This window comes from Ipomoea nil, unplaced genomic scaffold, assembly GCF_001879475.1.
Source record: "Ipomoea nil cultivar Tokyo-kokei standard unplaced genomic scaffold, Asagao_1.1 scaffold1125, whole genome shotgun sequence".
NCBI classification, from domain to species: domain Eukaryota; kingdom Viridiplantae; phylum Streptophyta; class Magnoliopsida; order Solanales; family Convolvulaceae; genus Ipomoea; species Ipomoea nil.
The window spans coordinates 903,296-927,408 of record NW_017617553.1 but is presented as its reverse complement, the minus strand read 5'-3'; the positions used below and the strand labels follow the sequence as shown (position 1 = coordinate 927,408).

General features: G+C 42.3%; 1 long non-coding RNA gene and 1 other non-coding gene across 2 annotated transcripts; one reads left to right on the top strand and one right to left on the bottom strand.

Annotated features, from left to right (window-relative positions):
* Positions 1-3,660: 3,660 nt before the first annotated feature.
* On the top strand, positions 3,661-3,734 carry TRNAQ-UUG. The gene has a single exon. It is a non-coding gene; the product is annotated as a tRNA-Gln (tRNA).
* Positions 3,735-4,603: 869 nt separating this feature from the next.
* LOC109183426 lies at positions 4,604-24,024 on the bottom strand. The gene is made up of 3 exons (XR_002054542.1): positions 24,015-24,024; positions 14,168-14,170; positions 4,604-4,886 (listed from the first exon to the last, which is right to left on the bottom strand). It is a non-coding gene; the product is annotated as an uncharacterized LOC109183426 (long non-coding RNA).
* Between the last annotated feature and the right edge of the window lie 89 nt (positions 24,025-24,113).

Genomic DNA, 24,113 nt, shown 5'->3' with positions numbered 1-24,113 from the left:
TATGGCTGGAAGTGGAGTAGTACCTGTTGTACTAATTGCATAACTTGTTTACTGGTTAAGAATAATAGTTGTTCAGCACATTTCCCAAACACGAATGCAACAAGGCATCCACTTCTATCAGTAATTTGTGATTAACTACTTTATAGTTTGTACAGAGAGGTTTGACAATGGCATTTGAGATGATTTACTACATGTTGGTCTGTAGAGTAAGATTATACATAGTAATGTCATGATCAAACATTATTGATTGAACCCGAGTTTGGTGACAAATCGAAAAATCAATCACTGGAAAATAAAAGCCAAGAAAATTAAAATGAGTCCAAACAAGTTCAACAATTAGATGAGACATCCAATATTTCCAGTCTAATTCACTTATTCTTCCTGAATATGAAATACCTGCAATCCTTAAACAAGCCCCATGAGTACAATAGCAGAGTTACACCCTGAGTTCCACATATAACTTTTCTACCATTCTAATGAGAAATAGAGTTGCATTATTAAATACGGGCAATTATTTAAACAGCCTGCTGACATGATTGAAATGCTAAAGCCAAAAACAAAACATGAAATAATATAATTAGCAAAATGATACCTACCTTCATAATCACAATTCACAACAGAAAGCAGCTCATGAGCTCATCTTCAGAACACTCTGACTGAGTTTGAACATAATAATAATAATAATAATAATAATAATAATAATAATAATAACAATAACAATAACAATAATAATAACAATAACAATAATAATAATAATAATAATAATAATAATAATAATAATAATAACAATAATAATAATAATAAAATGCTCATGCAAATTCAGAACTAAAACTCCATTTACAAACTTTTTAAAGTCAGCAAAGATACATCATTATTCATGTTGTACACATCTTTAAATCTTTTGAAATTGATCATTACATATTTTAGAAGAAAGAGTATTATTGTGTTGCAAACATTCTTGAGAAGTTTCTCTTGAGTAATACTTCTGAATGACCTTTATTCATTTTGAAATATCATAGAATATTTTTTAAAATTGCATAATATAGTGATGTATAATCAAATGCATGTAAACAAGTTAGTTCTAGTGTACATAAGTTGAAGAATTGAATTCATAGTAAGACAAATTTAACTATTCAAAAGCATACCAGCATTGACGTCGTGAGTTAGTGTAGACTTGGCTACATTAATTTTCTGTTGACGCTTTTCGTTAAGATCATCTAGCATTTGTCGTTTCTTAGCAGGATCAATTGTTGCGTACTAGATTCAGGGATTTCAGAATCACGAGACTCCATAACAGAGCTATTTAAAAACAATAAATTCAAACCCATGAATGAGAATACAATTATGAATTCTGATCTTTCTACATTATCAAAAATAAATGTCTACATTAACAAAAATAAATAAATAAATAAATAAATAAAGGAGTTTGCAATACAAAACAGAAAAACAATTTATTATATTAAATTATAGGTGTGAATAATAGAATATGATCAACCTTATGAATAACTCCCAACTGAATAACTCCTTCTCTAACAGCAATCAAAGCTATGGTCAGAAACAAAATATATTTTTTAGAAAAAAAAGTATATATTATTAAAGTTGGTATTTGGGTAATGAGTTTTATGAAGACAAATTAAACCTTAATACCAGATCGAAACTAAGCTTCCCGGCCAAGTCCTTGGATGCTGTGAAAAAAAAAAAGACAGAAATTTAAGGATTTAGCATTTTGTTAAGGAACAAAAACATGAAATGGTAAAGCTAGCTATTATTGTAGGATTAATAAGGGTGGCATGTGGTTTGATTTCTTAGCTTGATCCTTTGACTCTTTATACATTCATTCCTTTTATTGTGCTATTTATCAATTGATGATTGAAGTCTATCTTCACATTTCAGTCTTTTTCCCCTCATTCAATAAGTATTAGATGAGCTGATGTTGGCCTACAACCATCAGAAGCAATAGTTTCCCAAAGTGCCTTTACTTTACATCAATGTGTTCTGATATATATATGAATAATGTAAACATACCAACACCTAAGATAAGGCTCACTAAATTTACTAATGAAATAATGCATGAAATAAGTTCAGATTTATTAATGTTTTTGCTTATATTGGCTGTGTGGAAAGAGTAACTAAAAAATAATTCAAGACACTAATAATAAATAAGCAAAAATGTGAAGCAGATAATGAGTGGACACAACACAAAGAGATAAATGTAGATAATACACACATATATACATTCCCTCTCTAGATGCAAGGAATGTGTTGATAAACACAAGAATAAACATATCAGATCAAAATTAGCAGAAAAGGAGATGAAATAAACATCAGTAGTTTGCCCTAAAGTTCGTTCTCAATTTACAAATGTGCTTCTCCTAACTGCCATTCAACTTCAGTTAAACTACAAATTTACCACCGCAATTTCAATTGACAGAATCTGTTAAATTTAACATTCTAAACTTGCTAAATCTAAGAAGAATGAGGGTATATTAGGATTTTACTTGGGCATTGTACAATTAGAGGAGCGCAAAGTACAATCATTTAGAGCATATTGATGTACCGACATTTTTTAGTTCGTTCCCATTAAGGGTCTAACAATATTGGCTCTTATTAAAGTTGTAGATTATATATATATATATATATATATATATATATATATATATATATATATATATATATATAGGTGCATGAATGTTTACGGGTGATTTTTACGGGTACTAACTACCCGCTGAACTCCTCCGCAAGAACAAAAGCGATGCCAAACAGAACGAACACAGATCAATGAATGTTAACAAGGTAAAATTACATGCACTTGTGGAAGTAGGTGCACTTGTAAGTAATTTTACCTGCACTTTTTACTTGCAAAGGTGCACCAACTACTTGCACATATAACACATTTACATGCACTAAATGACACGTGGCGTGTGCTGGATGATTCTTAGTTCTCTCCTGGGCGAGCAGTTTGCACCTGAACGTGATCATATATATATATATATATATATATATATATATATATATATATATATATATATATATAGATTAAAGATGGGATCCGCAACGGAGGGACCATTAGACCAAAGAGTGATACACCCTCAAAATCCAAGCTCCACTTAAAGAAAACCGTAGATAGCAAAAATGAAAAATGTATAACAAGAACATCTAATATTGAGTTAATTATACAGAATTTGATAAGCAACATTCATCATATTCAAATAATCTTTCAAATCTGTAGAAGAGAGGAGAAGATGAAAAAAGAACATTGTTTTAAAATTGCTATAGCAATAGATAATTTATACGAAAGTGATAATAGAAACCGTACATTTATAAAAAATTACTTATTTATTCCCGACCACCCGTGGTCAAAAAATTTGGAACTCGCCCAATTGTTCTGCTGGCCGTTTTTGTATATATACACATACACATAATGAACATAATTCAGAACTCGCCCAATAATGCACAGAATTCATGTTTATAATACACATACACATAAACATGATATAATAATCATTAATTCTGTGTATTATGTTAAGTGTTTATGTGTGCTCAGCTATATAATACACTATTATATTTTCCACACTTTTTGATCTTTTTGATGATTTTTCCTGCAAAATTCAGTTTTATGTAAAGATAAAAATATATTTCTTTGCTTAATATTAAACATTTGACTGCATAGCGCAGTGGATTAGCGCGTTTGACTTTGGATCAAAAGGTCGTGGATTCGACTCCCACTGTGGTCATTTTTGATGTGTCTATCCCTTGTTCATTGCGTGGATTGGATGACAGAAATAAACATGCAATTTGGGCCCAGAACAGTTTTGTAGCTTTGATGGGGAAGAAACAGTCTTCGCTACTTTGATGTCGGGTTTCACAAGCTCCCCGGCCGCAGCCGCAGCGACGTTCGGACTGGTTGTCTTAAGCTCGGAGGGATCGTTTCGAGCGGCCGGCTGCGGTCCACTCCAAAATTGCCTTGGCCCTCTTCGAGCGGAAGCCATGGCTTGCAAAGAAGCACAAAATTGCCTTGGCCCTCTTCGAGCAGAAGCCATGGCTTGCAAAGAAGCACTATCTTTGCAGCCGGCTAGCAATGAGTTCAGATTCGTACACATTGCTTATATCTTTTCTTTAGATGATATAGATTCGGTTATGACTTATCTTATGTTGGTTTAATTGTTAGTGCTTATAAACAGTTATTCTAGCTCGTCTTTTGATTCTATTTCTATTAGTCATGTTCGAACCGGCTGGCCCATACTATGGCTAAGCAGGGACGGCCTTGGCCCTGGCTCGACCGAACAGGGCTCCCAATTTTTTGGGGGCCAATGTTTTTTAAGAAATATTATATATATATATATATATATATATATATATATATATATATATATATATAGGGAAGGGATCAGGTGCATTTGTTGCTTCCCGTGCGGATGTGCGATGGATTAATGTGCGTGAGGTTTATACTTAATGTGCGTGAGATTTGTACTTAATGTGCCTAAGATTTTTACTTAATGTGCGTCATGTTAATATGCGTGAGTTTTGTACTTAATGTGCTTGAGTATTGTGTTTAATGTGCGTGAGATTTGTGCTTAATATGCGTGAGTATTTCAAGCTGAACGTTGCTGAGGCAGTGAGATAACGTCCATGGCGAGGATCAGCAGCACACATCATGTTCTTGGCATCCCACATTTGCTGGGTAAGCTCAGGAACTGTAAGGGCACGGTATTGCTGGGATCCTCGAGAAGTGAGAGGAGCAAACCCCACCATAAAGAAATGCAAACGAGGGAAGGGAATCAAGTTGACAGCAAGCTTCCGGAGATCAGAGTTGAGTTGCCCAGGGAACCTGAGGCAGCAAGTCACCCCACTCAATGTTGCAGAAATCAAGTGATTCAGATCACCAACTAAAAAAACAAAACAAAACAAAAAAGGATTAGTGATGAAAAAAGGGATCTACACAAAGAAAAGCAACATCAACAGTGAAGGGGCAAATGACTACTGGGGAAGGGGAAGAAGCTGACATTAATATTTTCTGCTGCACTTTACACATTCACGCACATTAAGTACAAATTGCAAACACATTAAGCACAACACTCACGCACATTAATCCACCGCACATCCGCACGGGAAGCAACAAATGCACGGGAACCTTTCACTATATATATATATATATATATATATATATATATATATATATATATATATATATAATCGCACTCAGGTGCGAATGCTTCAGGCGCGAAATAAGAATGTTCGTCCACGTGTCCAGATATAATGGATGAGAAACACTGATTTTTTAAAAAAACGCGGTGGCATTTTTGTAAATAAGTGAACATCGAAGTGCAAGTAAAATGTATTACAAATGCATGTAAAATGTATTATAGGTGCAAGTAAAAATTTACACTGAGCATCAATACTTAGTTGCACCTATAGTTCCAAGTAGTTGCACACATAGTTATAAGTAGTTGCACCTAGGTGTATGAATGTTTGCGAGTGGTTTTCAGGGTATTACTACCCGCTGAACTCAGATCAATGAATGTTAACAAGGCAAAATTACATGCACTTATAGGTGAAAGTAGGTGCATCTATAGTTATAAGTAGTTGCACCAATAGTTATAAATAGTTGCACATATAGTTATAAGCACACCCAGGTGCATGAATGTTTGCGGAAAGTGAATGCTAACAAGGAAAAATTACATGCACTTATAGGTGAAAGTAGGTGCACCTATAGTTATAAGTAGTTGCACCTATAGTTATAAATAGTTGCACATATAGTTATAAGCACACCCAGGTGCATGAATGTTTGCGGAAAGTGAATGCTAACAAGGCAAAATTACATGCACTTATAGGTAAAAGTAGGTGCACTTGTAAGTGATTTTACTTGCACTTCGATGTTCAATTATTTACGAAAATGCCACCGCGTTTTTTTTTAAGTTATTAGATCTGGACACGTGTCGCGCGTTGATTCGTTCGCATTTCTCTCTTGAGCACTTATTCGCACCTGAGTGCATCCCTATATATATATATATTTATCAAGTATATAATATTTTTAAAACTTTATATATATATATATATATATATATATATATATATATATATATATATATATATATATAAAGTTTTAAAAATATTATATACTTGATAAATATGTTTTAAAAATTCATAGATTAATCTTAATTGTAACTGAAATTAAAATTATAGAAAGAATTGACATTGAAATTTTGATAAATAATTTTTTATTTAAATATACACTGAAAATGTTGTTTTTAAATAAAATTTTGTATTGTATTTTTTTTTTGTTGAATTTTTATGCATTATATTTAGATAATTTTTTTTATTATATTTCTATTTTTGTTATAGAATACAATAACATAAAGTTCAAATAGATTTGAACTCAATTACCTCAGTTATAGAGAACGTTTTATATTGTTATTTTTCAAAGATTTTTTAAAATTATATTTCTTGTGTCTATAAATAGACAGGACCACTCTATTTCTGTCCGTACCTTTTTGGGAAGTTGCTCCTCCGGCTTTCTTGGCCTCTTTGCTGAGCTAATATAGTTAGTTCGTTTTTTTTGCCTTCAAATAAAATATTATAGTGGGTTTTGTTGGTTAGTTTCAGTTTTGATTTGTGACAATTAAATTTCTTTTACTTTTGATTTTTTTTTGAATCAAAATTAACTACGTTTGGCTCCTAATTATTGAATATCTGAAACTGAACTAAAGGAACATTTGATTTAATAAATATTTTTTAGGTAATGTAACATTTCCAAAGATCTCATATAGTCATATAACATAAGAAATTGAGGAGAATGATATTTTATGAAGGTACGTGAAAAAATGAATAAAAAAATTGGAATCTTACATTACCTTGAACCAAAAAGGACATATAACATTCCAACACATTTATTGTATTGATAATAAAACTCATTCTAATTGATTGATTTATTTTTAAAATTAATTAAAATTATAATAAATTAATAATTCTCTCCCTAAATATTTTTTTCTTAACATAAATCTATTTTTGTATTTTTTACAAATAAAAATAATGTATAAAAAATATATCATGCATTAAAAAAACTATGTAAATGACACTCATATTGATATTTATTTTTATTTTTTAATTAACATATAATTACATTAAGTCACTATTACTAGTTCATTACACACACTACTACTACATGTTTATTACTATAGGTTTATTAAGTCACTACTACAAGTACATTAACTCACTCCTACAGGTTCATTAAGCTATTACTACAAATTCACTCTACAAATCCATTAATAAGTTGGTACTACAAGTTTATTAAGTCACTATTACAAGTTCATCCATCACTACTACATTTAAAAATGACTACATACATAATTAAATTTATTGTGTTATGTGAATTTTTATCTTATATATAGTTTAGTTATATATATATATTTGTTTAGAATTCGCTTCAATAAATTGAGAAAGTAGTTATGAACATATACTATATTGTAACAGAGTTAATAATACTCAAAAAAAATAAAAAATTATGAGTAATATTCTTTATCCATATTAAACATATTAAAAACAGATTATCATGACAGGATAAGAAGAACATTGTGTTTTAAAAGGAAATGAAGCAAGGAACATAAGAATTATAAATTCCCAATTAATATTTCCTGTTAAATTTGTGTACTAATGAATTATCACATAATTGGGGTTGTGAAGGCAGTAGGGGTAGTGGGATTAGATGGAAATAGCAGGCTTGGTTTCTGGAGGCTTAGGGAGTTCAACTTAGACATGCTTGGTAAATTTTCAAATTCGTTAATTTTTAAACTCTTTAAAACGGGATATTTTCTAAATGACTCTTTTTTGGAACCCCTCTTTTGTCTAGAGAAGCATCTTGGAGTCCAAAGAGGTCATCGCAAGAACTATAGATGGACAATAAAGATTTGGTAGGATCCCTGGTTATATGAGATGGAAAATCCTAATTATGTGCAATATGAAATTACCACACTGTTGGGATTTATTGGATGGATACGAAACAATCTCGGAAAACTGTGTTGGAACTTGAGTTTGAACAGGCATCAAAAAACTAAAAGAAAAGAAAAGAAAAGTCTGTGACGTGTTCAGAACACTACCCTAAAAGCAAATATGTCCGGAGACGGTGCGATTTTAAAATATTAGATTGCTTTCGAAGGGTAACACCGACAATCTTACGTTGAGCTTGCACCAGCCAACAAAGATGAACCTGCGGTATAGCTCAAATGAAAGGAAGGAGATTAATGAAGAGGTGATCAAACCTCTATGTTTAGACAAACTGGAGTGCTCATTTATATACTGCAAGGAACCAACAACTCGCCTCATTGCAGCCACAATTCAGAGAGAAAAAGGTGGATCATGAATGTGGAAATAATCCACGTCTATGTTACAGATCAGGAGGGTGTGATCTATGAAATTAGGAGGTGAAATAAAATTAATGAAAAAGAATGAAGTCTTCATTTTGAATGATTTTCCAACACACACATGCATCTTTCAAATGCAACGGTGGACTCATTGATGACAATATGGATGTGAAAAGATGGGATGTGTTCTAAATGCAAAGCAAAAAGAAGAGAATGAATAATTTCATCATGTTTAGGAACCCATTGCACTGAGGAGTGAGGACAAAAATGAGCATGAGAGCCAAAATAAAAACTAAAACGTGGAAATGATCGAGAATGAAATGAATGAATTTATAGCCAATGCAATAAAAACTATTGCCTTAGTTTTAGCTCTTAAGAAAGTAGCTCTGAATGATGTTCATGAATTTATTTACAAGTGGCACCTATTGCCTACAAGTTTTGTCTAAGATTATAGTTTTTGTCATTTAACAGCTTGAACTATATTATATTTTAGACACTTTGATCATTCAGGTGACTTTTTCGACCAAACTCTGTTTTAAGTGATACAAATATATTTCTTTGCTTAGTATTAAATATCTGATTGCATAGTGTAGTGGATTAGAGTAGTCCAAATAAAATGGACAGAGGGAATACGTGTTAATAATTATTATATCTTTACTAGAAACTAGGGTTAATTTCAGTGGAGGTCTCTTGTCTTTTGTGACAATTTTAAATTTAGTCTTAAACTATTGTTTTTGCCATTTAACACCCCGAACTGTCATATTTTGGATATTTTTGATCATTTTGATTACTTTTTCGACGAATCTATATTTTAAGTGAAGATACAAATATATTTCTTTGTTTAATATTGAACATTATCTGTCCGCATAGCGCAGTAGATTACCGCATCTAACTTCGGATTAGAAAGTCTTAATATTCTTGTATGTTGTCTCCATCTTTTTGTTTCTTCCTCAAAATTAATGCAATCAAAGAGCCGAATAACTGAATAAGAGATTAAGAGTTCACGAATTGTTGTCTCAAAGATTTGAAATTTTGCCCTAATTTTGTTTTTGCAGATTTTAAGAATTTTTGCGGATTGCATATTTGCCATAATTACTTGACCTTGCATAGTTGCAGAATTTGGTAATGGTTTACTCTTTGTTCTTTAGTAGAAGTGTTTTACTTGTCATTTAAATTGATTTAATTAACTATAACTTGTTAACTGATTGTGTAAAAAAAAATATAACTTTTTAATTGATTGTGTAAAAAAATATAGATTGTAGTATAGTTTGTTAATTGATTGTGTAAAATATATATAGCTTTCTCATTGAATTTGAACAATCTTATTCGTATTTGATATTTTGTATTTAAACATTTTTGAATTCAATTTACTTTAAAGGAAATTCTGACACCGTCCCTGGCTATAAAAGATTGGTTGGAGCATATTGCTTGGAGAGAACTGAAATTTATACTCCCTATCACAAACAATCTAAGGGCCCAGATGGTTGGTGTGTCTATCTCTTGTTCATTGTGTGGATTGGATGACAAAAATCTTTGGCATCTTTTTTGTGAATGCCCTTATGCCTCACGGGTCTGGATTATTCTGGAATGCTCTATGATCTAAATATTCGTATCATAACTTCCCATTATTCCTTTGAACAAAATGTTTCACATGCTTTTAGAGCTTCAGAGGAGAGCATGCATGCTGGAAATGTTTTTGGGGGCCATGCATGCCCCGGCCCGACAGAGCATTTGGAAGGATGTAAATCATGGTGTGTTTTTGGGGGCCATGCATGCCCGGCCCGACAGAGCATTTGGGAGGATGTAAATCATGGTGACTCAAAATCATGGTGACTCAACTGAACATGAACCACAGAGGCTAGATCGGTGCTCACTGTGCACAAGGAGCCCCCTCACCTCCCACTGCCGCTGGTGAGACTCGATCCCTGGTCATTTTTCAAAAATTTCACCTCTATGACCATTTTAGCTACCCTACTAATCATGCCATTTGGACGGCTAGGAATCATGCAATTTGGAATGGATGACTGCCGATTCCAAATGGCAATTTATATCCTACACCACGGCGCGCGTTGCACTGTGCGCCCAGATGCAAACGACGTCGTTTTAATTTTTTTTTTTTTTTTTTGAAATTTCCCGCCCAGTGTATGGCAGTTATTTTTTCTTTAAAAAAAAACCCGTGTTCAAAAATGTACATAATGTTATACAAGAATACACATAATTGTACACATGAATGTACATAATTATATAACTGGTAGGGAATACCCCGACCGACACAGCTTCACCACGACCGAGATGCCTTCGTCCTTTTCTCTTTGTCTTTGCAGGTAACAGGTCGGGCTCCTTGTGAAGAACCCGGTCGCGGTCCGACCGGGAATTGCCCGAACCGATCCTGTCGACCACCGAGCGGTAGCCCTTTGGCGAGAGAGCTGACGAAAGACACGTGGCGATTCTCTACGACGACAGACAGGGCACCCGGGAGGACGACACGTGGTGGCTACGTGGAGGACATGCCGAACGGCTGGAATCCTGTCCCCGACATAGCGGCTATAAATACCCACAGTAGCTACAGTGTGGGGGACTTTTGGACGATCGATAGGTTGTTGTTAGAGAATCCCGACCGCACTCAGTCGGTACTCAGAGCAACCAAGTAGATTGTACTTAGGGCCTCTACTATGATCAATAAAGTCATTTACTTGCTTTAATTGGTCTCGGGTTATTACATATTGCTTACGTATAATTAGCAGTATCATTTTTGGCGCCGTCTGTGGGGACCCGTGCAAGAAACCAACGTCTTGACGAGCACCCGGTCTCTATATCAACATGTATCCGTGGGCACACAACAACTTTGCCGACGACCAGGCGGATGCGGTGAGCTCCTCTGACCACTATGCTACCCAACAGCAGGGTCAGACAATGGACCTCAACCTCAACCTCTCACCACCGCATCCATCGAATGCATACCCGGCCGCCCAGCAGCCGGTGAATTACATACAACCGGGATACCCAACACCCGGTCTGCCATACCAGCAGCAGCCGATGATGTATCCCGCCCAGTATCCATACCCGGTCCCACCTCCACCGTACGGGTATTGGCCAGGCCAACCGATGTGTTACACTCCCCCGGTTGGTTATCCACCATATACGCCTGCTTATACAGCTCCAGCCGCCGCCCCTCCAGTACAACCGACCGCACAGGTAGAGCCGCAGCGTCAGTCCGCATCCCGGGCTCGACGCTCGGCTCATTCGCGGTTGGGGTCCGGGGGTGCTGATGCGATGGAGGCACCAGCTTAGGCCGTCCAAGCGGAGGACCCTGAAGAAGTTGCCCGAGCGGTAGCTTTTGATCGTCTTCGACCGGAGATGCGCCAGCGTTTGGGACCCCAAGACCCGAACCGCGGCCAAGAAGACGTACAGATGCAGGAGGCTAGTCAGGAGGCTTCATCTGGGTATAGCGGGTCGAGATCTCACCGACGGCAACGCGCTCGGGATACAGCCCAAGCCGCTCAAGCCGCCGAGCTCAACGAAACCCGAGGATTACTCTATAACCTCCAGGCGGAAGTTGCGCAGCTCAGGAATGCGTACCCTGCAACACCCCCGGTCAACCAATCGACCCTGCACCAGACGCCTTTCACAGCAGCGGTAATGGCCTAGCCTTACCCGCTTGACTTAAAGGTCTCTGGAGAGAAGAGTTACGACGGACGGGCAGATCCTGAGGCCCACGTGAATGATTTTTTCAGCAACATGATGCTGAAGGGCGTTTCGGACGCCGTGATGTGCAGGGCCTTCTACTCGACCCTCACCGGTCGGGCGGCAGAGTGGTTCCGTACCCTGCAACCGGGGTCGATCGATAAATTTGAGACCCTGGCGATCAAATTTGTGAGGAAGTTCATTACTTCCAAAGTGGTGAGGAAGTCCTACATGTATCTCGAGAAGGCCAAGCAGCTAGAAGGGGAAAGCTTGACCGATTTCCTCATCAAATGGAAAGCGGCGGTTGGGGAGGTCGAGCCTATGGACGATGCGACCGCCACCCACATGCTTCACATATCTCTCCGGGCGGGGCATTTGTATCAGGACTTCATCCTACACCCCCCGACCAGTTACGAGGAGGCCCTTCGGAGGGTCACAGATTACGCCAACGCCGGCGAGGCGAACGCCGTAAAGCGCTTGCAGGAGGTCGGCTCTTCGTCCCGTAAACCGGCCGGCCGAGCGGAACATCGGTCAGGAGATGACAATCCCCGATCCCGCACCAGGCCTGGCGAGTTTACGGCCTTGAACCGATCCGCAGCGGAGGCCATGCAGTACGCCCAGTCCTGCAATCTCATCAAACTCCCCCATCCCGATCGAGACGGCCCTGACAAGAGTAAGCACTGTGCTTACCATCGATGCGCCGGGCATGACACCGAGGAGTGTACCCACTTGCGCCAATTGTTGGAAGATCTGCTCAACAGGGGAAAATTGGACAAGTGTGTGGGGAAGAGAGAGGACAACAAGAGGAACACCGAGCGGCGGGATCATAGACGTTCCCATCACTGCTCTGATCGATCTGGGCAAGACAGAAGGGATGACCGACGGGACCCCGACCCTCCGTCTGCTAGCCGCCCGTCCGGAAAGCCTACCATCCACGTCATTTTTGGTGGACTGGAAGATGCTTCCCGACCGCGGACTAATTGCCCGGTCGCAATAGTGGATTCCCGGGGGACCGGGAAGAGGCAGAAGATGGAACCCATAACCTTCACCCTTGAGGACCAACCTACCAGCAGCGACCACGGCATGGAGGCGCTCGTGGTCACGATTGACGTTAAGGGGACAGACGTCCAGAGGGTTATGGTTGACACGGGCAGCAGTGTGAACGTCCTATACTTGGACGTGTTTGAGAAGCTTGGCCTCGACAGGAAGGAGCTGACTCCGGTCGGTGTACCACTGTCAGGATTTACCGGGGCTCTTATTTACCCCGAGGGAAAAATAACGCTCCCGGTAGAGATCGGCACACCTCCAAAGTCGATCCAGACGGAGCTGGAATTTGTTGTGGTCAACCTCCATTGCGTCCACAACATTATCTTGGGCCGACCCGCTATCATGAAGATCGGTGGGATAATTTCTATGCCCCACCTGTGCATGAAATTCCCCACCCCTAACGGGGTCGGCGTGGTCCGTGGCGATGTCCAATCCGCCCGGAAGTGTTACACCCGAGCGGTCAATAGACGTGACTCCGGTCCTTCTTCCCGGGTGAACACCATAGCCAGAGAGGAGGCTAAGGAACGGAAGGAGCAGCCTGAGCCTTCCGAAGAAATAGAAGAAGTTCCCCTATCCGAGGATCGCCCGGATAGGAAGATCAAGATTGGCCGAGCCCTCACCCCCGAGCTTCGAGCGGAAGTTTTGGCCATACTCCGGGAGTATGCTGATATCTTTGCGTGGGGGCCCGAAGACATGCCCGGAATCGATCGGTCGGTCATCTGTCACAAGTTAGCCGTCGATCCCGCAGCAAAGCCGGTCGTGCAGAAGACACGACACCTTTCCTCCGATCGCCGCGAGTTTGTCAGAGAAGAAGTCAAAAAGATGGCGGCGATCGAGCACATCCGTCCGGTGGTCTATCCCGAGTGGGTGGCAAATATCGTTCTTGTTCCTAAGCCCCCAGCATGGAGGATGTGCATCGATTTCACGGACCTCAACAAAGCCTGTCCGCTCGACCCGTATCCGCTACCAAGCATTCACCAGATGGTCGACGAGACGGCCGGGGCCGAGTTAATGAGCTTCATGGATGCCTTTAAGGGGTACCATCAGATCATGATGCACCATGAAGACGAGAGCAAGACAGCCTTCGTGACCCCGGATGGGCTGTATTGTTACCGAGTGATGCCGTTCGGCCTCCGGAACGCAGGAGCGACCTACCAGAGGATGGTCAACATGCTCTTTGCCGATCTATTGGGCCGAACGATGGAAGCTTACATCGATGACATGCTGGTCAAGAGTCGGGACCGATCCGACCACACTCGGGACCTCCGGGAGTGCTTCCAGATCATGAGGAAGTACCAGTTGCGGCTGAACCCGACCAAGTGCACATTCGCGGTTCAGACCGGCAAGTTCCTCGGCTATATGATGACCAAGAGAGGAATCGAGCCTAACCCGGCCAAAGTAAAAGCGATTCTGGACATGCAGCCACCTTCCACCGTTCGGGAAGTCCAGCAATTGACCGGTCGGTTGGCAGCCCTCAGCCGGTTCCTCTCCAAGCTAGCCGAGCGCGCTTTACCTTTCTTCAAGGTACTGCGGAAGGTTAATGGATTCGTCTGGGACGAAGAATGCCGAGCGGCTTTTGATGAGCTGAAGGAATATCTCATGTCACCGATCGTGCTCTCAAAGCCTGAGCTCGGAGAAGAGCTAGACGTGTATCTCGCCGTGTCCGATCGCGCAGTAAGCGCAGTGTTGTGCCGAACCGATCCGGAAGGGGTCCAGCGACCGGTGTACTATGTAAGCCACGCGCTACATGGTCCCGAGCTCCGGTACTCCCGGCTAGAGAAGGTCGTCTACGCCTTATACATTGCCGCGAAGAAGTTGGCTCCCTACTTCCAAGGTCGAGCAATTCGCGTGTTGACCGATCAGCCGATCGGGCCAGTCCTCCGAACTGCTTCATCATCAGGTCGCCTAGTCAAATGGGCGTTAATGCTGACCCAGTACGCGATCGAATACCGACCGAGACCGGCTATTAAAGGTCAAGCTCTTGCGGACTTCTTGGTGGAGTGCACCGCCCGGGATACCCGACCTCCGGAGGTCGCGGATCCCGAGGCTGAGTGGTGGTCGCTGGCTACAGATGGGTCAAGTAGCAAGAAAGGGGCAGGAGGAGGAGTGGTGGTCACAAGCCCGGAAGGATTCAAGGTCTATTTTGCTCTCATGTACCAGTTCCACCCGACCAACAACGAAGCCAAGTACGAAGCGTTCGTTAACGGCTTACAGTGCGCTCGGGACTTGGGGGCTGAGTACATCCGAGCTCAGACAGATTCCGCGCTCGTGGTCGGGCAAGTTCTCGGGGATTATGAAGTCAATGGAGAGCGTCTGCAGCTTTACCGAGATCTTGCCATGGAGAAACTTGCTCAGTTCCGGGGGTATACCGTCCGACACATCCCCCGATTGGATAATGCCGACGCAGATATTTTATCTAAATTGGCTCAAGATGCCCCGGAACACATGTCGAAGATAGCTCGGATTTTGGTGATCCCGAGACACAGCATTCATCGCCTACCGGTCAATCCCATCCAACCGGTAGAAGACAATTGGATCACCGATCTGAAGGAGTACCTCGAGCACGGTCGCCTCCCAGACGACCCACAGCGTGCTCGGAAGGCCAAGCTTAGAGCCCCAAGGTTCCAAGTCTTGGACGGTCGTCTATATCGGCGATCGTATGGAGGCCCCCTCATGCGTTGCTTGACCGCCTTTGAGGCCGATATAGTTATGAAGGAACTGCACTCGGGAATTTGCTCTTCACATCAAGGAGGCCGATCCCTGGCCCGTCGTATCATGCTGATCGGGTACTATTGGCCATCCCTCCAGCTAGACTGTGAAAAGTTAGCTCGGGAATGTGAGACGTGCCAACTGTACGCCCGGATGCCTGGACGACCGGCAACCTTTTATCAGCCGGTCACGACCGCAATTCCTTTCGCTAGGTGGGGGGTAGACATATTGGGCCCCTTCCCTCAGCTTTCCGGTCGGAGAAAATTTGTGATCGTCGCCATCGATTACTTCTCCAAGTGGATAGAAGCCGAGCCTTTAGCCACGATCACCTCTCAGCAATGTGCTCGTTTCCTTTGGCGAAATGTGATTTCCCGCTTTGGTGTGCTCGTGCATCTCATCAGCGACAACGGCCGCCAATTCGTAAGCCAGTATTTCCAGAACTTTTTGGCCACGATCGGGACAACTCACGTCCGGTCGTCGGTGGCTTACCCGCAGGGAAACGGTCAAGTAGAGAACGCAAACCGGACGATTTTGGAAGGTCTAAAAAAGAAGTTACACTCGGCCGGTCGTAGTTGGGCCGATGAGTTGCCATATGTCTTATGGACTTATCGGACGACCCCGAGGGAAGCTACTTTGGAGACCCCTTTCGCCCTGGTTTACGGAGCTGAAGCCCGACTCCCGATCGAGGCTTGGGTCCCGACCGATCGAGAAAGAACCTACAATGCCGAGGAGAATGAACATGCTATGGCGGTGGATCTCGATGGGGTCGAAGAAAAAAGAGAGCTAGCCGCTCGACGTATGGCCGAGTATCAGAAGCGAGTTAAGAGTTCTAAAGATGTTTGGGTCAACCCTCGTTATTTTCAGGTTGGAGATTATGTTCTGCGACGAAGGGAGGCCAGTCAGCCTTTGGAGGGCGGAAAATTGGCTCAAAACTGGGAAGGGCCGTACATCATCAGTGCGATCATACGGCCGGGTACATACCGACTGGAGACGACAACTGGTCGGGTAATCGAGGGGACTTGGAATTCCGAGCACCTCGTTATGTTTAGGCATTAAGCCTCTTTTTTGTAATCTTTGGACGAAGAGGGGGCTTGACCTGCGTGTAGGTCCCGGTCGTCGTTTGTAATTAAATTCCTATGTTTGTAAGTATTTACGATCGGTGATTGCTCGACCGTTTGCATACGGCGGCCCGATCGGTTATTTTCTATACCTCCAGTGCATGCAGATCAATTTATCTTCAAGCTACACCGACCGGGCGAATCTATCAACCGGTCAAATGCGCTCCACATCGGCGGACATTCGAGTCACGCCACTGATCGGGGAAGTCAGGAGCTCTCAGCATAATTCCCCGATCCGTCCAACTTCTGTCCACTATCGCACCCACTCGTGCCTCGAGGGCACAATCGTGTGGGGGCTGGGATGAAGGGGGTAGGCCCGTCGCTCGGTTACATTCCGACCGTAGAGGCTTGCTTGTTTTCAAAATTCGACAAGGCCCGGAGATCGGGTAATGAAGGGGGTAGGCCCGTCGCTCGGTTACATTCCGACCGTAGAGGCTTGCTTGTTTTCAAAATTCGACAAGGCCCGGAGATCGGGTAAACCCGATCGGATGGCCAGTTTGACGTCGAAGTCTCGGAGGCGCGATCGGGCCGTAAGGCCGTAGGGTCGGGTGTCGAGTGGGTCGAAGCAGTGCAAGACCGGGCCATAAGGCCGCGAGGTCGAGCATTAAGGATCAGCATTTACACGACTAAAGATAAAAATGCGAAAAGAGAGAACGAACAACACAAGTTAAACAAAAGAAAAATTTCATTCATCATCAAAAGGTGCCCGGTACAAATTCGGGACCGGGCTCCCGATTGAAGTCACTTCTTCGAGCTACCCTACTTCTTCGAGCTCTCGGCATCGGCCTTCTTCGGCAAGTCTTCTCCGCCCGAAGCGGCGTCGGCTCCGCTCACCTTAGTCCGCTCCTTCGGATCAAAAGGCGCTGGACCGGGGTCGGGTACTTCGTCGGGGAGCGTGGTCAGGACCAGTTGGAGGTCATCCCCTTCAAGGGCCTGCTCCATAATCTTCCTGGTCTGGTCCCTCATTTTACGTTGACCGGCCTTGTACGCCCACCGGCCGAACGTCCATATCAGCTTCTCCCCGACCTCTGTGCCCCGAACAGACTGGAGAAAGTGACCGCCCGACTTGGCATCTTGGAAAAGATATTGGGCGAGCTTATCCTGATCGTTTTGTCGAGCCTTGAGCTCGGCCGCCTCCCCGATCGCCTGTTGGGCGACCTGCTCGGAGAGGTCTCGCTCGGCCTTGGCCTTCTTCAGCTGAGCCTCCAGCTCCCGGATCTCCTGCAGCCGCTGGTTGGCGACCTTCTTCAAGCCCTCAGCTTCGTTGGCCTGAAGGGCCCGTTGCTGAAGAAACTGGGTCGCTCGGGAGATCTGCACATATAAAACAACCATGTTAGCCGAACGACAATACTTCGAGAAAAATCGGAAGAAGGAAAATACGCTTACCTCAGCCAGGTCGTAGCCGATCTTCTCGGCTACCTGGCTCGGGGTCAGCTTGGAAAAGTCTTCCTTGGCCGACCCGGCGTTCCCGATCCGAGCAAGGATCGACGATCCGCCTCTGCTGCCCCCGCCCGATGGGGTCGGGCTGTGTTGTTCCCGGCGCCGCTTCAAGGCCCCGGTCTCTGCGGTGGTCTTCTCTGCCACCTTCTCCTTCCCCTTCCCGACCGCCACTCGGGAAACTAAGACCTCTGAGGCGTCCACCACGAAGCCTTCGGTCGTGGTGATGGTCGACGCCCCAATGGGTCGGGCAACTGGGATCTCCTTCTCCCCGGCCGGCTTGGCTTGGCCCTTCTTCTTGCCAAGCGAAATCTTGGCCACCGGGCGCATGGGGACATCCTCATCTCCGAAACCGGCCATTGCTGCAAGTAAAACGAAGTTGGTTAGATCAAGAATAGAAGTAATCGGGTGTGAAGGGTCCGGGGTCGGGATGGCCATGAGGCCTCTACCTTTCCTCTTGCCCCGGGCGGGCATCCGCTCAATCGTCACACCCGCCGGCTCGGGTTTATACTTCTCGGGCTGGTCATAGACCGGATCGGGCAGCCGGGCCGCTTCGTAGCTCTCGGGCGACTTAAAGATATGGTATTCGTAGATCTCGCCCGAGATCTTGGCCACGGCGTCGATGAGGGTCGGCGTTTCGACTGGGATGACTTGCTTCCGAAAGCGCTGGCTCCAAATCCTCTCGACCGGGAGGATCCACGGATCATACTTCACAGAGAAGATCCGGTCCTTCCACCCCCGGTTGTTCCCGGGCAGTCCCTCGATCGAGCACCTATCGGCTCGGGACTGTGTCATCAAGAAACCCCCTCCGTACGCGGCCGCTAGCACCTTCACTTGATAGACAAAGTTGAAGAGCTCCATGGTGCAGGCCACGTCGTGTCGTCGGCAGATCTGGGGGAAGCACGCGATCATTCGATGCGCGTTCGGGCAAATCTGCCCGGGCATAACCTGGTAGTACCCTAGGAACGCGGTGAGAAGGCTCGAAAAGGGGAATGTGATCGGGGCCATTAGCGAGTCGTAATGCAGCCCGATCCATTTCCCCTGGTGCCGCTCGATGATATTCCCGAGCTGCCTGCTGGTGTCGAACTCGACCCGACCAGCGAGAACCGCCGCAATCCTGCTTGCCTCCCCGTTGGTCAGCAAGCTCTTATGGCCTTCCACGCTTTCGCTGTTGAGGAACTCGTACCCGTCCCCGCGTGGCGCGGCCGGCTCGGCCGGACTTTTTTCAACGGCCTCTGCTTCGTTAGCCTGATGTTCTTCTTCAGGCTCGACCTGAGGGTAATCCCCTATTACCCTCAGCGGCGTTCCTTGGACGTCCTCGGCCGGGGAATTCCGTCCGCTCGTAGACGTTTCTTCGTTCCCCGACCTGCTGGAGCTCGACCCCGACGTCTCCGACGAGCTGGTGGATTCTTCTGGCTCGGGGGCTCGCTCGGGCGCTGGCGGCGGTCGTTGCCCGACCTCTGGAGAATAGGACATGATGTCCACCTCCTCGCTGCTTTGCTCGAGCGTATTGTCGTAGTCCGCGACCGAAACGTTTTGACTATCCGAGTCCGACATAATTCTACCTAAAGGTCGGTCGGGAGTTAGTACAGGGTTCGGGAAGTTAGCTCGAAGTTAGTGCTATCCTACTTCTACGCTAAGTGAAGAATAAAGAAAGAGTAAAGAACTAGGAGCTTACCGAGTGAAGAAACTTGGAAGAGGATCTGAAGTTTTGCTTTGCTTGATCGGATTGCTAATCTGCTGCTCGGGACTCTCTGAGGGTACCGATTGCTTCAGAAGATTGAGGAAAGTTCAAATGAAGGCCTCAGGAACCTATTTATAGGAGAGCGTTTGGGCGGGAAAATCATCCACTTGCGTGACATGACCAGCGCTGATTCCAAGGCGACGGTTGCAGTCGCAGAGGCCGGCAGTGGCCGACACGTGGCGAGGAAGGGAATGACAGCTGGCCGGTCGGTTTAGCGGCCGACGGTTGGGCTTCTTCATCCCGGCCCATTTTTTTTCCGGACGATCAAAAAGGCCCGGGCTGGGGGGCTCTTGGTAGGGAATACCCTGACCGACACAGCTTCACCACGACCGAGATGCCTTCGTCCTTTTCTCTTTGTCTTTGCAGGTAACAGGTCGGGCTCCTTGTGAAGAACCCGGTCGGGGTCCGACCGGGAATTGCCCGAACCGATCCTGTCGACCACCGAGCGGTAGCCCTTTGGCAAGAGAGCTGACGAAAGACACGTGGCGATTCTCTACGACGACAGACAGGGCACCCGGGAGGACGACACGTGGTGGCTACGTGGAGGACATGCCGAACGGCTGGAATCCTGTCCCCGGCATAGCGGCTATAAATACCCACAGTAGCTACAGTGTGGGGGACTTTTGGACGATCGATAGGTTGTTGTTAGAGAATCCCGACCGCACGCAGTCGGTACTCAGAGCAACCAAGTAGATTGTACTTAGGGCCTCTACTGTGATCAATAAAGTCATTTACTTGCTTTAATTGGTCTCGGGTTATTACATATTGCTTACGTATAATTAGCAGTATCAATAACAAAATATACATACTCTTTTTAAAAGATAATACACATAATCTAACATAATACATAATAAACATAAACTTTTAACATAATACACATCAACTGTTAATATAATACACACTTTCTGATTCCGATGTACATAATTGTATAAAAAGAATGTACATAATTGTATAAAAAATGTACATAACTGTATAAACAAATATACATAATTGTATGAACAAATATACATAATTGTGTGAACAAATATACATAATCACAGCAACTTCCTACCGCGCCTCCCAAAACGATGTCGTTTTGGGAGGCGCGCAGTGCACACTGCTACGCGCGCGGTGGTGTAGGATATAACGATTGATTCCAAATAGTCTCCCACCACCCACCAACCACCACCGTAGTATACGACCATATTCCCCTACATAACGCTGCGTTTCACAAGCTTCCCGGCCGCAGCAACGTGGACTGGTTGTCTTAACCTCGGAGGGATCGTTTCGGGCGGCCGGCTGCGGTCCACTCTAGAATTGTCATGACCCTCTTCAAGCGGAAGTCATGACTTGCAAAGAAGTACTATCTTGGCTCGTCGGCTATTAACGAGTTCAGATTGGTATAGCTTAATTAGATCTTTTCTTTAAATTATCTAAATTCGGTTATGGCTTATGTTATGTTGGTTTAATCATTAGTGCTTGTAAACCGTTATTCTAGCTCGTCTTTTGATTATGTTTGTTCTATTGGTCATCTTCGTAAGGATGCAAACCGCCCAACCCATACTATGGCTAAGGCTGTTAATTTTGGTTCTGTCCGTACCTTTTGGGACGTTGCTCCTCTGGTTTTCTTGGCCGCTTTGCTAAGCTAATATAGTTACTTGGGTTTTTTGCCTTAAAAAAAAATATTATAGTGGGTTTGTTGGTTAGTTTCAGTTTTGATTTTTTTTTTTTTTTTTTTTTTGAAGGGAGTTTCAGTTTTGGGTTATGACTGAACTAATATTATTTTTGGCTCCTAATTATTGAATATGTGAAACTGAACTAAATGAACGTTTGATTTAATAAATATTATTAGGTAATATAACATTTTCGAAAATCTCATATAACATAAGAAATTGAGGAAAATGATCTTTCTATAAAGGTGGAAAAATGAATAAAAAAATTGGAATCTTACCAATCGTTATGCGTTGGACCTGTGTCCAGCATGCTTGCTGGACACGGGTAACAGTGCCGTTAGGCACTGTTATCTCCTTTTTTTTTTTTTTTTTTTTTTTTTTTTTAAATGTCAGACCGTTTCGTTATAGAAGTATATGTTCATAATTTTATTACTATAGGTTAATAATTGTATATTCATAACTCCATACTGTACGTTCATAACTCTATAACTGTACATTCATAACTCCATAACTGTACATTCATAACTCCATAATTGTACATTCATAACTCCATAATTGTACATTCATAATTTTCGAAACTCCATGTTCACAATTTTAGAGCTCTATGTTCATAATTTTATCACTATATGTTCATAATTGTAAGTTCATAATGTTAGAGCTCTTTGTTCATAATTCGATCAATAACTGTACATTCATAATTTCATAACTGTAGATTCATAATCTCATAACTGTAGATTCATAACTCCATAACTGTAGATTCATAACTCTATAACTGTACATTCATAATCTTCGAAGCTCTATATTCACAATTTTAAAGCTCCATGGTCATAATTTTATCACTATATATGTTTATAATTGTAAGTTCATAATGTTAGAGCTCTGTGTTCATAATTTCATAATTGCATAACTGTACATTCATAACGGCATAACTGTACATTCATAATCCAAAAAAAATAACGCCGTTAACAGCAAAACGCGCACGACTTTTTTTTTTTTTTATTTTTTATAACTAAATGACTCCTTTTTTTTTTTTTTTTTTTTTTTAAATGACGTCGTTTTGGGCCCGTGTCCATAGCTCATTGTGGACACGGGTCCAGGGCATAATTTGCCGAATCTTACCAATCGTTATATCCTACACCACGGCGCACATAGCACTGTGCGCCGCGCGCCTCCCAAAACGACGTCGTTTTGAGGTAGTGTTGGGAGGTGCGGTAGGAAGTTGCTGAGATTATGTGTATTTGTTCACAACGTTATGTGTATTTGTTCACAATGTTATGTGTATTGGTTCATACAGTTATGTGTATTTTTTATACAATTATGTACATTCTTTTTATACAATTATGTACATCCGAATCAGAAAATTTGTGTGTATTATGTTAAGAGTTGATGTGTATTATGTTAAAAGTTTATGTTTATTATGTACTATGTTAGATTATGTGTATTATCTTTTAAAAAGAGTATGTATATTTTGTTATATAATTATGTACATTCATGTATAACATTATGTGTATTCTAGTATAACATTATGTACATTCTTGAACAGCGGGTTTTTTTTTTTAAAGAAAAAACTACTGCCATTCACTGGGGCGGGAAATTTAAAAAAAAAAAAAAATTAAAACGACGTCGTTTTGCATCTGGGCACATAGTGCAATGCGCACCGTGGTGTAGGATATAAATTGCCACCTAACCAAAAAGGACATATAACATTCAAACACATTTATTGTATTGATAATAAAACCCATTCTAATGGTTTGATGTATTTTTAAAATTATTTAAAATTTTAATAAATTATTAATTTTCTCCCTAAATTTTTTTTTTTCTTAACATAAATCTTTTTGTATTTTTTTACAAATAAAATTAATGTATAAAAAATATATCATTAAAAAAATCAATTAAATGACACTCATTGATATTTATTTTTATTTTTTAATTAACATATAATTACATTAAGTCACTATTACAAGTTCATTACACTACTACCACATGTTTATTACTATAGGTTTATTAAGTCACTACTACAAGTACATTAACTCACTCCTACATGTTCATTAAGCTATTATTACAAATTCACTTCTACAAATCCATTAAGTTCATACTACAAGTTTATTAAGTCACTATTGCAAGTTCATCCATCATTACTATAAGTTGATTAAGCCACTAAGCTACTACATATTTATTAAATCTCTACTACAAGTTTATTAAGCTGCTATTGTAAGTTCATTAAGTCACTACTATAGGCACGGGAGGAGTTAGAAATCTTTTTCACTGGGAGCGGACAATTGAATAACATCAACATGCAATAAAAATTATTTTATGATAAAATTTGAAATGGTTGGAATAAATTACATATCATCTCTATCTTTAG